This window comes from Oncorhynchus masou, chromosome 14 (assembly GCF_036934945.1).
Source record: "Oncorhynchus masou masou isolate Uvic2021 chromosome 14, UVic_Omas_1.1, whole genome shotgun sequence".
In the NCBI taxonomy this organism is placed as follows: Eukaryota; Metazoa; Chordata; class Actinopteri; order Salmoniformes; family Salmonidae; genus Oncorhynchus; species Oncorhynchus masou.
Genome location: NC_088225.1, coordinates 257,895 through 272,539, shown reverse-complemented (window position 1 = coordinate 272,539; position 14,645 = coordinate 257,895). Strand labels below are relative to the sequence as shown.

Sequence of the window (14,645 nt, the reverse complement as noted above, 5' to 3'; positions counted from 1 at the left end):
ATTGGTGTGGAAGAACTTTATTGGCCGCACAGAGCCCTGACCTCAAACCCATCTAATACCTTTGGGATGAATTGAAACGCCGACTACGAGCCAGGCCTAATCGCCCAACATCAGTGCCCGACCTCACTAATGCTCGTGGCTGAATGGAAGCAAGTCCCTGCAGCAATGTTCCAACATCTAGTGGAAAGCCTTCCCAGAAGAGTGGAGTCTGTTATAATGAGGGGACCAACTCCAAATGAGGGGACCAACTCCATATTAATGCCCATGATTTTGGAATGAGCTGTTCGACGAGCACGTGTCCACATACTTTTGGTCATGTAGTGTATATTGGCCATACAGTGCCTTGCGAAAGTATTCGGCCCCCTTGAACTTTGCGACCTTTTGCCACATTTCAGGCTTCAAACATAAAGATATAAAACTGTATTTTTTTGTGAAGAATCAACAACAAGTGGGACACAATCATGAAGTGGAACGACATTTATTGGATATCTCAAACTTTTTTAACAAATCAAAAACTGAAAAATTGGGCGTGCAAAATTATTCAGCCCCTTTACTTTCAGTGCAGCAAACTCTCTCCAGAAGTTCAGTGAGGATCTCTGAATGATCCAATGTTGACCTAAATGACTAATGATGATAAATACAATCCACCTGTGTGTAATCAAGTCTCCGTATAAATGCACCTGCACTGTGATAGACTCAGAGGTCCGTTAAAAGCGCAGAGAGCATCATGAAGAACAAGGAACACACCAGGCAGGTCCGAGATACTGTTGTGAAGAAGTTTAAAGCCGGATTTGGATACAAAAAGATTTCCCAAGCTTTAAACATCTCAAGGAGCACTGTGCAAGCGATAATATTGAAATGGAAGGAGTATCAGACCACTGCAAATCTACCAAGACCTGTCCGTCCCTCTTAACTTTCAGCTCATACAAGGAGAAGACTGATCAGAGATGCAGCCAAGAGGCCCATGATCACTCTGGATGAACTGTCTTCCAACAAGACAATGATCCAAAACATAAAGCAAAATCTACAATGGAATGGTTCAAAAATAAACATATCCAGGTGTTAGAATGGCCAAGTCAAAGTCCAGACCTGAATCCAATCGAGAATCTGTGGAAAGAACTGAAAACTGCTGTTCACAAATGCTCTCCATCCAACCTCACTGAGCTCGAGCTGTTTTGCAAGGAGGAATGGGAAAAAATTTCAGTCTCTCGATGTGCAAAACTGATAGAGACATACCCCAAGCGACTTACAGCTGTAATCGCAGCAAAAGGTGGCGCTACAAAGTATTAACTTAATAAATGAATAATTTTGCACGCCCAATTTTTCAGTTTTTGATTTGTTAAAAAAGTTTGAAATATCCAATAAATGTCGTTCCACTTCATGATTGTGTCCCACTTGTTGTTGATTCTTCACAAAAAAATACAGTTTTATATCTTTATGTTTGAAGCCTGAAATGTGGCAAAAGGTCGCAAAATTCAAGGGGGCCGAATACTTTCGCAAGGCACTGTATATCACAAACCCCCGAGCAGTGGTGGAAAAAGTACCCAATTGTCATACTTGAGTAAAAGTAGAGATACCTTAATATAAAGTTACCCAAGTAAAAGTCACCCAGTAAAGTATTTGGTTCAAAATATACTTAAGTATCAAAAGTACATGTTATTGGTAAAATATACTTAAGTATCAAAAGTAAAAGTATAAATAATTTAAAATTCCTTATATTAAGCAAAGCAGATGGCACCATTTTCATGTTTTTAACATGTACAGATAGTCAGGGGTACACTCCAATACTCAGACATAATTTAAAAACAATGCATTTATATTTAGTGAGTCTGCCAGATCAGAGGCAGTAGGGATAACCACGTGTTCTCTTGATAAGTGCGTGAATTGGACCATTTGCCTGTTCTGCTAAACATTCATCATGTAACAAGTACTTTTGGCTCAGGGAAAATGTATGGAGTAAAAAGTACATCATTTTTTAAAGGATTGTAGTGAAGTAAAAGTTGTCAAAAATATAAAAAGCAAAGTAAAGATACGCAAAAAAACTACTTAAGTAGTACTTTAAAGTACTTTTACTTAAGTACTTTACACCACTGCCCCCGAGGTACCTTAATGCTATTGTAGCCTGGTTACCAACATACCTAGAGCAGTAAAAATAACTTCTGTCATACACAGTCTTTTATAAACTGGTTGGTTTGAGCCATGAATGCTGATTGGCTGACAGCCCTTAGCCGTGGTATATTGGTCATATACCACACTGCCTTGGGCTTTATTTCTTAAACATACCACGGCTGTCAGCCAATCAGCACTCAGGGCTCGAACCACCCAGTTTATAATACAGCTTGTAATAAATTATCTTCACATTATAAAGGAATGTGTCAAATGCAAAAACAAACTAACAGGTGGCCAATAAAACCTAGCTGAAAATAATTTAAGTATTATATTAAAACAGACCTAGCTGCTAGGTAAACTCAGCATGAGAGTAAAAACTACACAATTGATGGTTAAATTAACCCATGTTTGGATAATCCCAACAACTCAACTTGTTGGGTTATTCACACAACCCACCTGTCTGGGTCAAAATAACCCAGCGTGTGTTCTGTGCAATATTTAGTTACCTTTGGGTTACCAAATAATCCAAATTGGGTTGTTTTTAACACAGCATTCTTTTGAGTGTATGGGTCACAGACACGGTACATCACAGAACAGTGATATACAAACAGAAAAAACTTGCAATCACACACACACACATATGCAGATGGAAGGCATTTCCTTCAAAGCCTATGTGTACTTATAGACGACGTGCATCAGACAGTCTTATTTGATTTCCAAACATTTTGAGGTATATAGTATGAATGACTCTCTGATTAGTATAAAATACAATATCAAGGTCTATTACTAATGACTAGCATACCAGTCTGTCCATAGACTCCTAGCTTTTCTCAGTGTAACTATTTACACTGTTCACAATAATACTTTAGATATTCCATACTCTGATCTCGACTGAAAGACTACCCTTTAATGACAGTTCAGATATGGCATTACATGAAAAAATGTAATATACCTGCAAAGACTAACGACTGAAAACTGTGCAGAACACTGTGCTTGATGCTTGGGAGAGTGTGAGAGGAATGTGATATGTGTGAGGACATGGATGATTTTGTGTGTGTGTGTGTGTGTGCGTGTGCGTGTGCGTGTGTGTGTGTGTGTGTGTGTTTAGATAAAAGCTAATCCCCAGGCCACCAGAACGCAATATCCTGTCTGGCGGTTTCTCATTTCCTGTCTCTCTCTGGTGGAGTGGGATGCAGGGGGAGGGTGGAGGAAGACTGGGGAGGGGATGAGACTCGTTGCCCCAGAAACAGGAGATACAGCCCCCCGATTTGAGAATGTTGACACCGCTCTCTCTCTGTCTCTCTCCCTCCCTCTCTCAGGTCCACCCCCCATCTTTTCTTTTCTCTTTTTTTCTCTCGCTCTTCTTCTTTTATTATCTCAGATTTAATAACGTCGAGGCGAGCAGCTTGTTCTTCCATGAAACATTTATTAGCTGTCTGTAATGAAATTGTTGTGGGGGAGGCCAGATGATGGGGACTCATCGGGCATTATGCAAAAACTGTGGCAATATTACTGGGGAGTGACAGACACACCTCGGCTCACACCTCACCTTCCTCCTCTTCTGTCTTCTTCTCCTAAATCTCTCTCTTTTGCTCTCTCTTTTGCTCTCTCTTCTCTTTATGTCCTTTCTCTCTGTATTGTTTTGGCACAATGCATGCCTTGATATAAATGTATCACTGTAAGGTTCTTTTTCTCCATCTATTTTCTCTTCCTACCTCTTCTCTCTTTCACACCTCTTTCATCACCTGTTGACCTGAGCTGGGAGGTGACGTAAGAACCCTTACTGTGTGTCTGGTGGAAGAGAAGGAGTGTGTCTGAAATAACACAATTTTACTTATATAGAGGCACTACTTTTGACCAGAATGGTAACCTATTCCCTATATAGTGCACTATAGTGAAATACTTTAATGCCATTTAGTGTAATTTCAGATGGAGACAAGACATTGTGTTAAAAACCACAATACTACTCCTCAGTCTGGATATGGAGTACTAAAGTGGTCTGTGTCTGTCTGTCTGCCTGCCCATACCCCCTGTGGACAACCATGTATGAGCCCAGACCAACAATATATCCCTAACGCACTCCTACAACCCCTCAGACTGAACTATAGTGAGTGCAAACACATGGGATGAATTCCTAACAATTCTACAAAAAAGTGAGTATTCTTCAGAGTGGATATCATTGGCTGCAATAGGTTATGCTTCGGTTCAGACTATGTACTCCATTGCACAGTAGGCTTGCTGCAGTTGTGTTGATCAATCCGCTTTGTGGGTTTTGGCATATGTTTTAGCAGTATATGTTTTAGCAGTATGGGGTAGAATGTCTTGATTTAACCCATTCCCTCCACTGTGCATACTAACTAATTATCCATCTCCTAGCACAGTTATACTGTATCTTACAGTATATACAGAATATAACTATATACTGGTACTGTGAGTATATAGTTATTCTCTTAGGCTTGCCATCACTGGAGTGGCTGAGTACATTTGGTAATTAGCGCTGTGTCCAATCAACCTCCTCCCTCCTTCCCTCCATCCCACCCTCCCTCTCCTCCCATCCTGAGACACAAAGAGACGCTGAGAGGAGAGACGATTAAGAGAAAACGAGGGATAAACAGAGAGATAAACTGATTGGTGTCATCACTGCTATCAATCTCAACGAGAGGGAAATGAGGTTTGGAATCGAGAAATATTATTACAAACCAGACAGTGATGAACGAGGTAATGGAGAGAGGAGGAGCGTGATAGGGAGGAGGATAAGTGGCATGGGTGGGAGAGATACTGTATCTGTGTGGAAGACATGATTTCTCTGTTCTCAATCCCAGCATAGGACAACAGTGATTCCACATATAACCATGTAAGATGAGAAGGTGGGCTCCTAGCCTGGCAGTTTGAGAGATTGTTTGGTCAGTGAACGTTGGTCTTGGCTGTGACTCTTGGGGCCTCCGCTCCCGTGTGACTGTGGGAGTCTCCCCTCTCCAGACAGGGTCTCCATGTCTCCCACCCCACATAGTGATCTATTAGAGCCAGCATTGAGGGGCCAGAGTGTTGGGTCTAGCAGTTACCTGCGCTACCACCTTATGTGTAGATGCCTGAGTGAGTGTGGAATCGAATCCCAGTCCCGCCGTACTTTCCACACAAACCTCTAACTTTCATTTACTGTCTCTCTCCACTGTCTCTACTACTAAAAACATCAATGGTGTTTTTACCAACAATACCACCACATATCGTGATACAGTGATATCCACTGTAGTGTTCTACGTGTTGATATCCAACCCATATTTGTGTGCAGTAGGAGCAGGCTATCTGTTGCCTGGTGAGCGGGGGGTGTAGATAGGCCTCAGAGCCCCCCACTTTAGACTGATATCGAACCTGGGCTCCAGGCTCCTCCAGGCTCTAGTCGCCCGCCGGGCCCCAGGGGCGCAGGGCCTTTATTGGTCTGAGACCTAGGTCAGCCCGGAGACTCTGCTCTCTGTTGCTCTGTGGGAAGTGTGTATCTGAGTGTGATTGGGGGATACTGGAGAGTTTGTATGGGCAGCGGTCTGTGTCTCTTTGCCTGTCTAGGAAATTGTGTGTAATAAAAACACACACACAACTCTCGCCTAAGAAAAAGGACTAATATGAAAATATTTGAAAACAATGGCTAGACGGAGATACTGTAGCGGGAGGAGGCAAACAGCAGGGCTCAGCAGAGTGGAACCATGCTCCTCATGTAATGAGTAACCCTAACCCTAGCTTCAACCACTACCCTTACTCTAGCTTCAACCACTACCCTTACTCTCGCTTCAACCACTACCCTAACTCTAGCTTCTACCACTAACCTTACTCTAGCTGTCAAATCAGCAAGCGGCTCCCCGTGTTACACACACACACAACTCCAGACCGCAAAGGGTTACAGCAAAAAAAGAACCTCCCTCCAATATTAAGCTTTCCACTATTTCTAGTAAATTCTTATACACAGACACTCACTCACTTCAAATTATCATACAGTGTGTGTGTGTGGTGCTGATGGAATGACTGCAGGGAACACAAGGAAACATTGTTACTGATCTTCTGAAGGTCATAAGTAAAGACGTGTGCCAAGTCTCTCACAGAGACAGACATACACAGTACACACACTATATAGAAAGAGAGAGACTCATCATATGTACACTATACACAGTGGGGCAAAAAAGTATTTAGTCAGCCACCAATTGTGCAAGTTCTCCCACTTAAAAAGATGAGGCCTGTAATTTTCATCATAGGTACACTTCAACTATGACAGACAAAATTAGAAAAGAAATTCAGAAAATCACATTGTATGATTTTTAATGAATTTATTTGCCAATTATGGTGGAATATAAGTATTTGGTCAATAACAAAAGTTTATCTCAATACTTTGTTATATACCCTTTGTTGGCAATGACAGAGGTCAAACGTTTTCTGTAAGTTTTCACAAGGTTTTCACACACTGTTGCTGGTATTTTGGCCCATTTCTCCATGGAGATCTCCTCTAGAGCAGTGATGTTTTGGGGCTGTTGCTGGGCAACACGGACTTTCAACTCCCTCCAAAGATTTTCTATGCGGTTGAGATCTGGAGACTGGCTAGGCCACTCCAGGACCTTGAAATGCTTCTTACGAAGCCACTCCTTCATTGCCCGGGCGGTGTGTTTGGGATCATTGTCATGCTGAAAGACCCAGCCACGTTTCATCTTCAATGCCCTTACTGGTGGAAGGAGGTTTTCACTCAAAATCTCACGATACATGGCCCCATTCATTCTTTCCTTTACACGGATCAGTCGTTCTGGTCCCTTTGCAGAAAAACAGCCTCAAAGCATGATGTTTCCACCCCCATGCTTCACAGTAGGTATGGTGTTCTTTGGATGCAACTCAGCATTCTTTGTCCTCCAAACACGACGAGTTGAGTTTTTACCAAAAAGTTCTATTTTGGTTTCATCTGACAATCTGACATTCTCCCAATCTTCTTCTGGATCATCCAAATGCTCTCTAGCAAACTTCAGATGGGCCTGGACATGTACTGGCTTAAGCAGGGGGACACGTCTGGCACTGCAGGTTCATTCACTAGGTCCCCCCGTGTGGTTCTGGGATTTTTGCTCACCGTTCTTGTGATCATTTAGACCCCACGGGGTGAGATCTTGCGTGGAGCCCCAGATCGAGGGAGATTATTAGTGGTTTGTATGTCTTCCATTTCCTAATAATTGCTCCCACAGTTGATTTCTTCAAATCAAATCAAATTTTATTTGTCACATACACATGGTTAGCAGATGTTAATGCGAGTGTAGCGAAATGCTTGTGCTTCTAGTTCCGACAATGCAGTAATAACCAACAAGTAATCTAACTAACAATTCCAAAACTACTGTCTTATACACACAAGTGTAAGGGGATAAAGAATATGTACATAAAGATATATGAATGAGTGATGGTGCAGAGCAGCATAGGCAAGATACAGTAGATGGTATCGAGTACAGTATATACATATGAGATGAGTATGTAAACAAAGTGGCATAGTTAAAGTGGCTAGTGATACATGTATTACATAAAGATGCAGTAGATGATATAGAGTACAGTATATACGTATACATATGAGATGAATAATGTAGGGTATGTAAACATTATATTAGGTAGCATTGTTTAAATTGGCTAGTGATATATTTTACATCATTTCCCATCAATTCCCATTATTAAAGTGGCTGGAGTTGAGTCAGTGTGTTGGCAGCAGCCACTCAATGTTAGTGGTGGCTGTTTAACAGTCTGATGGCCTTGAGATAGAAGCTGTTTTTCAGTCTCTCGGTCCCAGCTTTGATGCACCTGTACTGACCTCGCCTTCTGGATGATAGCGGGGTGAACAGGCAGTGGCTCGGGTGGTTGTTGTCCTTGATGATCTTTATGGCCTTCCTGTAACATCGGGTGGTGTAGGTGTCCTGGAGGGCAGGTAGTTTGCCTCCGGTGATGCGTTGTGCAGACCTCACTACCCTCTGGAGAGCCTTATGGTTGTGGCGGAGCAGTTGCCGGCGATACAGCCCGCCAGGATGCTCTCGATTGTGCATCTGTAGAAGTATGTGAGTGCTTTTGGTGACAAGCCGAATTTCTTCAGCCTCCTGATGTTGAAGAGGCGCTGCTGCGCCTTCTTCACGATGCTGTCTGTGTGGGTGGACCAATTCAGTTTGTCTGTGATGTGTATGCCGAGGAACTTAACACTTACTACCCTCTCCCACTACTGTTCCATCGATGTGGATAGGGGGGTGTTCCCTCTGCTGCTTACCTATTGCAGATTCAGTCTTCCCAGCCTGGTGCAGGTCTACAATTTTGTTTCTGGTGTCCTTTGACAGCTCTTTGGTCTTGGCCATAGTGGAGTTTGGAGTGTGACTGTTTGAGGTTGTGGACAGGTGTCTTTTATACTGATAACAAGTTCAAACAGTTGCCATTAATACAGGTAACGAGTGGAGGACAGAGGAGCCTCTTAAAGAAGAAGTTACAGGTCTGTGAGAGCCAGAAATCTTGCTTGTTTGTAGGTGACCATATACTTATTTTCCACTATAATTTGCAAATAAATTCATTCAAAATCCTACAATGTGATTTTATGGATTTTTTTTCTAATTTTGTCTGTCATAGTTGAAGTGTACCTATGATGAAAATTACAGGCCTCTCATATTTTTAAGTGGGAGAACTTGCACAATTGGTGGCTGACTAAATACTTTTTTGCCCCACTGAATGTTGGAGTCATTAAAACTTTTTTCAACCACTCCACAAATGCCTTGTTAACAAACTATAGTTTTGGCAAGTCGGTTAGGACATCTACTTTGTGGATGACACAAGTATTTTTACTACAAATGTTTACAGACAGATTATTTCACTTATAATTCACTGTTTTACAATTCCAGTGGGTTAGAAGTTTACATACACTAAATTGACTGTGTTTGGAAAATTCCAGAAAATTATGTAATGGCTTTAGAAGCTTCTGATAGGCTAATTGACATAATTTGAGTCAATTGGAGGTGTACCTGTGGATGTATTTCAAGGCCTACCTTCAAACTCAGTGCCTCTTTGCTTGACATCATGGGAAAATCAAAAGAAATCAGCCAAGACCTCAGAAAAACAATTGTAGACCTCTACAAGTCTGGTTCATCCTTGGGAGCAATTTCCAAATGCCTGAAGGTCACACGTTCATCTGTACCAAAAAATAGTACGCAAGTATAAACACCATGGTATCACACAGCCGTCATACTGCTCAGACAGGAGACGCGTTCTGTCTCCTAGAGATGAACGTACTTTGGTGCGAAAACTGCAAATCAATCCCAGAACAACAGCAAAGGACCTTTTGAAGATGCTGGAGGAAACAGATTTGTACCTGTAAGTATCTATATCCACAGTAAAACAAGTCCTATATCGAGATAACCTGAAAGGCCACACACCAAGGAAGAAGCCACTTCTCCAACACAAACACCATGGTATCACACAGCCGTCATACTGCTCAGACAGGAGACGCGTTCTGTCTCCTAGAGATGAACGTACTTTGGTGCGAAAACTGCAAATCAATCCCAGAACAACAGCAAAGGACCTTTTGAAGATGCTGGAGGAAACAGATTTGTACCTGTAAGTATCTATATCCACAGTAAAACAAGTCCTATATCGAGATAACCTGAAAGGCCACACACCAAGGAAGAAGCCACTTCTCCAACACCTCCATAAAAAAACCAGACTACGGTTTGCAACTGCAGATGGGGCAAAGATCGTACTTCTTGGAGAAATGTCCTCTGGTCCGATGAAACAAAAATGGAACTGTTTGGCCATAATGACCATCGTTATGTTTAGAGGAAAAATGGGGAGGTTGCAAGCCGAAGAACACTATCCCAACCGTGAAGCACAGGGGTGGCAGCATCATGTTGTGGGGGTGCTTTGCTGCAGAAGGGACTGGTGCACTTCACAAAATAGATGACATCATGAGGCAGGAAAATTATGTGGATGTATTGAGGCAACATCTCAAGAGATCAGTCAGGAAGTTAAAGCTTAGTCGCAAATGGGTCTTCCAAATGGACAATGACCCCAAAGTTGTGGCAAAATGGCTTAAGGACAACAAAGTCAAGGTATTGGAGTGGCCATCACAAAGCCTTGACCTCAACCCTATAGACAAAGTGTGGGCAGAACTGAAAAAGTGTTTGCGAGCAAGGAGGCCTACAAACCTGACTCAGTTACACCAGCTCTGTCAGGAGGAATGGGCCAAATTTCACCCAACTTATTGTGGGAAGCTTGTGGAAGGCTTTGACCCAAGTTAAACAATTTAGAGGTAACGCTACCAAATACTTTTTTTTTTTAACCTTTATTTAACCAGGCAAGTCACTTAAGAACAAATTCTTATTTTCAATGATGGCCTGGGAACAGTGGGTTAACTGCCTGTTCAGGGGCAGAACGACAGATTTGTACCTTGTCAGCTCAGGGGTTTGAACTTGCAACCTTCCGGTTACTAGTCCAACACTCTAACCACTAGGCTACACTGCCGCCCCAGGAGTGTATGTAATCTTCTGACCCACTGGGAATGTGATGAAAGAAATAAAAGCTGAAATAAATCATGTTCTCTATTATTATTCTGACATTTCACATTCTTAAAATAAAGTGGTGATCCTAACTGACCTAAAACAGGGAATTTGTACTAGGATTAAATGTCATGAATTGTGAAAAACTGAGTTTAAATGTATTTTGCTAAGGTGTATGTAAACTTCTGACTTCAACTGTACACACTATATAGAGAGAGACTCAACACATACAGTGGGGAGAACAAGTATTTGATACACTGCCGATTTTGCAGGGTTTCCTACTTACAAAGCATGTAGAGGTCTGTATTTTTTATCATAGGTACACTTCAACTGTGAGACACAGAATCGAAAACAAAAATCCAGAAAATCACTCTTTAAGTAATTAATTTGCATTTTATTGCATGACATAAGTATTTGATACATCAGAAAAGCAGAGCTTAATATTTGGTACAGAAACCTTTGTTTTCATTTACAGAGATCATACGTTTGCTGTAGTTCATGAACGGTCAGAAACAGACTCCATGAGGGTGGTATGAGGGCCCGACGTCCACAGGTGGGGGTTGTGCTTACAGCCCAACACCATGCAGGATGTTTGGCATTTGCCAGAGAACACCAAGATTGGCAAATTCGCCACTGGCGCCCTGTGCTCTTCACAAATGAAAGCAGGTTCACACTGAGCACATGTGACAGACGTGACAGAGTCTGGAGACGCCGTGGAGAACGTTCTGCTGCCTGCAACATCCTCCAGCATGACCAGTTTGGCGGTGGGTCAGTCATGGTGTGGGGTGGCATTTCTTTGGGGGGCCGCGCAGCCCTCCATGTGCTCGCCAGAGGTAGCCTGACTGCCATTAGGTACCGAGATGAGATCCTCAGACCCCTTGTGAGACCATATGCTGGTACAGTTGGCCCTGGGTTCCTCCTAATGCAAGACAATGCTAGACCTCATGTGGCTGGAGTGTGTCAGCAGTTCCTGCAAGAGGAAGGCATTGATGCTATGGATTGGCCCGCCCGTTCCCCAAACCTGAATCCAATTGAGCACAACTGGGACATCTTGTCTCGCTCCATCCACCAACGCCACGTTGCACCACAGACTGGCACGTGGAGGCCACACACACTACTGAGCCTCATTTTGACTTCTTTTAAGGACATTACATCAAAGTTGGATCAGCCTGTAGTGTGGTTTTCCACTTTAATGTTGAGTGTGACTTCAAATCCAGACCTCCATGGGTTGATAAATTTGATTTCCATTGATCATTTTTGTGTGATTTTGTTGTCAGCACATTCAACTATGTAAAGAAAAAAGCATTTAATAAGAATATTTAATTCATTCAGATCTAGGATGTGTTATTTTAGTGTTCCCTTTATTTTTTTGAGCAGTGTATATACACTGTATAGAGACTCAAATCTATCTCTATATGAGAGAATCAAGATGGGACACTCATTCTATAGCCTACTTACAACATGGGAGCAAGTCTACTCTGTATAGGTTAAGTCTTTGATCTAGGTTAGACAATACAACATGGTCACCCATTCTATACTTTCAATAATTGTATGTACCAATATCGAATGTGATAAGCAAGATTTTCTTAGACACCTGAACTCATGGGTAACAGCTAAACTGTATATGTCAAAGTATTCACACCCCTTGACATTTTGTTGTGTTACAGTCTGAATTTAAAATGTATTAAATTGAGATTTTGTGTCCTTGGTCTACACACAATACTCCATAATGTCAAAGGGAATTATGATTTTATCCATTTCTACAAATTAATAAAAAATGTAAAGCTGAACTGTCTTTAGTCTAAGTATTTAACCCCTTTGTGCTGAACAAGTCACAAAATAAGTTGCATGGACTCTGTGTGCAATAATAGTGCAAGGAGGAGCAGGAGGAGCACTGCCAGAGCCCTGCAAAATTATGATTTTTGGATGACTACCTCATCTCTGTACCACACACACAATTATCTATAAAGTTCATCAGCCAAGTAATGAATTTCAAACACAGATTCAACCACAAAGACCAGTGAGGTTTTCCAATGCCTTGCAAAGAAGGGCAGGTGATTTTTTTTAAGCAGACATTGAATATCCCTTTGAGCATGGTGAAGTTATTAACTACACTTTGGATAGTATACACCCAGTCACTACAAAGATACAGGCGTCCTTCATAACTCAGTTGCAGGAGAGAAAGGAAACCGCTCAAGGATTTCACCATGAGGCTAACGGTAACTTTAAAACAGATACAGAGTATAATGGCTGTGACAGGAGAAAACTGAGGACGGATCAACAATGTTGTAGTTACTCCACAATACTAACCTAATTGACAGAGTCAAAAGAAGGAAGAATAAAAAATAGAATAAAAAACATGCATCCTGTTTGCAACAGAACACTAAAGTAATACTACAAAAAAAGTGGCAAAGAAATGTACTTTATGTCCTGAATACAAAGCGTTATGTTTGGGGAAAATACAACACAACACATCACTGAGTACCACTCTTCACGTTTTCAAGCATGGTGGTGGCTGCATCATGTTATGGGTATGCTCGTCATCGGCAAGGACTAGGGAGTTTTTTAAGATAAAAAGAAACGGAATAGAGCTAAGCAGAGGCTAAGTCTTAGAGGAAAACCTGGTTCACTCTGCTTTCCAACAGACACCACGATATAAATGCACCTTTCAACATGACAATAACCTAAAACACAATGCCAAATATACACTGGAGTTACAAAGAAGACATTGAATGTTCCTGAGGTAGCATAGTTACAATTTTTATTTAAATTGTCTTGAAAATCTATGGCAACACTTGGCTGTCCAGCAATGATCTACAACCAATTTGATAGAGCTTGAAGAATTTCAAAAATAATAATGTGCAATTATTGTACAATAGAAGTGTGCAAAGAGACTTACCCAGAAAGACTCAAAACTGTAATCACCGCCAAAGGTGATTCTAACATGTATTGACTCAGGGGGTTGAATACTTATATAATCAAGATGTGTTTTTTTTCATGAATGTTTTACAAATATTATAAATTGTTCTTCCGCTTTGACATTACAGAGTATTTTGTGTAGATCGTTGACAATTAAAACCATTTTAATCCCACCTTGTAACACAACAAAATGTGGGAAAAGTAATGGAGTAGGATTACTTACTGAAGGCACTGTAGTAGCAGACACTTTTAGAGGGACTGAGACAGTGAACTTGAGATACCTCAATACAATTTCATATCTGTCGCATTCCAATTCCCCCTACTAACACCTCACCCAAATTACCCCGGAACGAAACACACACAATCTTAGTTGTCTATATTTACATGCTAAGTAAGCATTTACAAAGAAGCAGTAACTGAAAACTTCTCTACTACCCTCTCCACTATATATCCCCCTTCACCTATCTCTCTGTCTGTCTCTCCCTCCCTTCTCTCTCCTTTCCTCCAACTCCCCCTCTCTCATCCAGATGTCTGCTACAGTGGGAGAGTCTGTGCGCCTGGACGTCGTCTGACACTTTTCACAAGAATGATAACGACCTGCAGGCTACGTCCTTCAGCCATCCATCCCTGGGGATCTCACACACACCACCAACAAACAAACACACCCACGACCACACACATGCATACACACACGTTGAACACATGCATGCACACACACCCACACATAGACTGACCAACAGATCCCCCAGACTGATCGAAACTCCACACCAAGTAACATTTATCAGAGAGGAAAGTGGAGCTAGCTTACTGCCACACTAATAGCGATCAAGCGTTTCATGTATATACCCACCAAACATTCAGGCACTAGTGTCTGCAGGTTTTATTTTTTTTATTTCAATTTAGACCTAGACAACCAGGTGAGGGGAGTTATTTACTAATGTGACCTTAATTCATCAATCAAGTTCAAGGGAGGAGCAGAAATTTGCAGACACTGGGCCCTCCATGGAATGAGTTGGACACGTTTTCCATATGTTCTGTCATATATTCCATATATACCAGTTCCTATAAGCCCCTGAGCCATTTCACAAG

General features: G+C 41.7%; 1 protein-coding gene across 2 annotated transcripts in view; it reads right to left on the bottom strand.

Annotated features, from left to right (window-relative positions):
* Positions 1-14,645, bottom strand: part of LOC135553910 (LIM homeobox transcription factor 1-alpha-like) — a 28,883-nt gene that overhangs the window by 9,697 nt on the left and 4,541 nt on the right. The window lies entirely within an intron of this gene.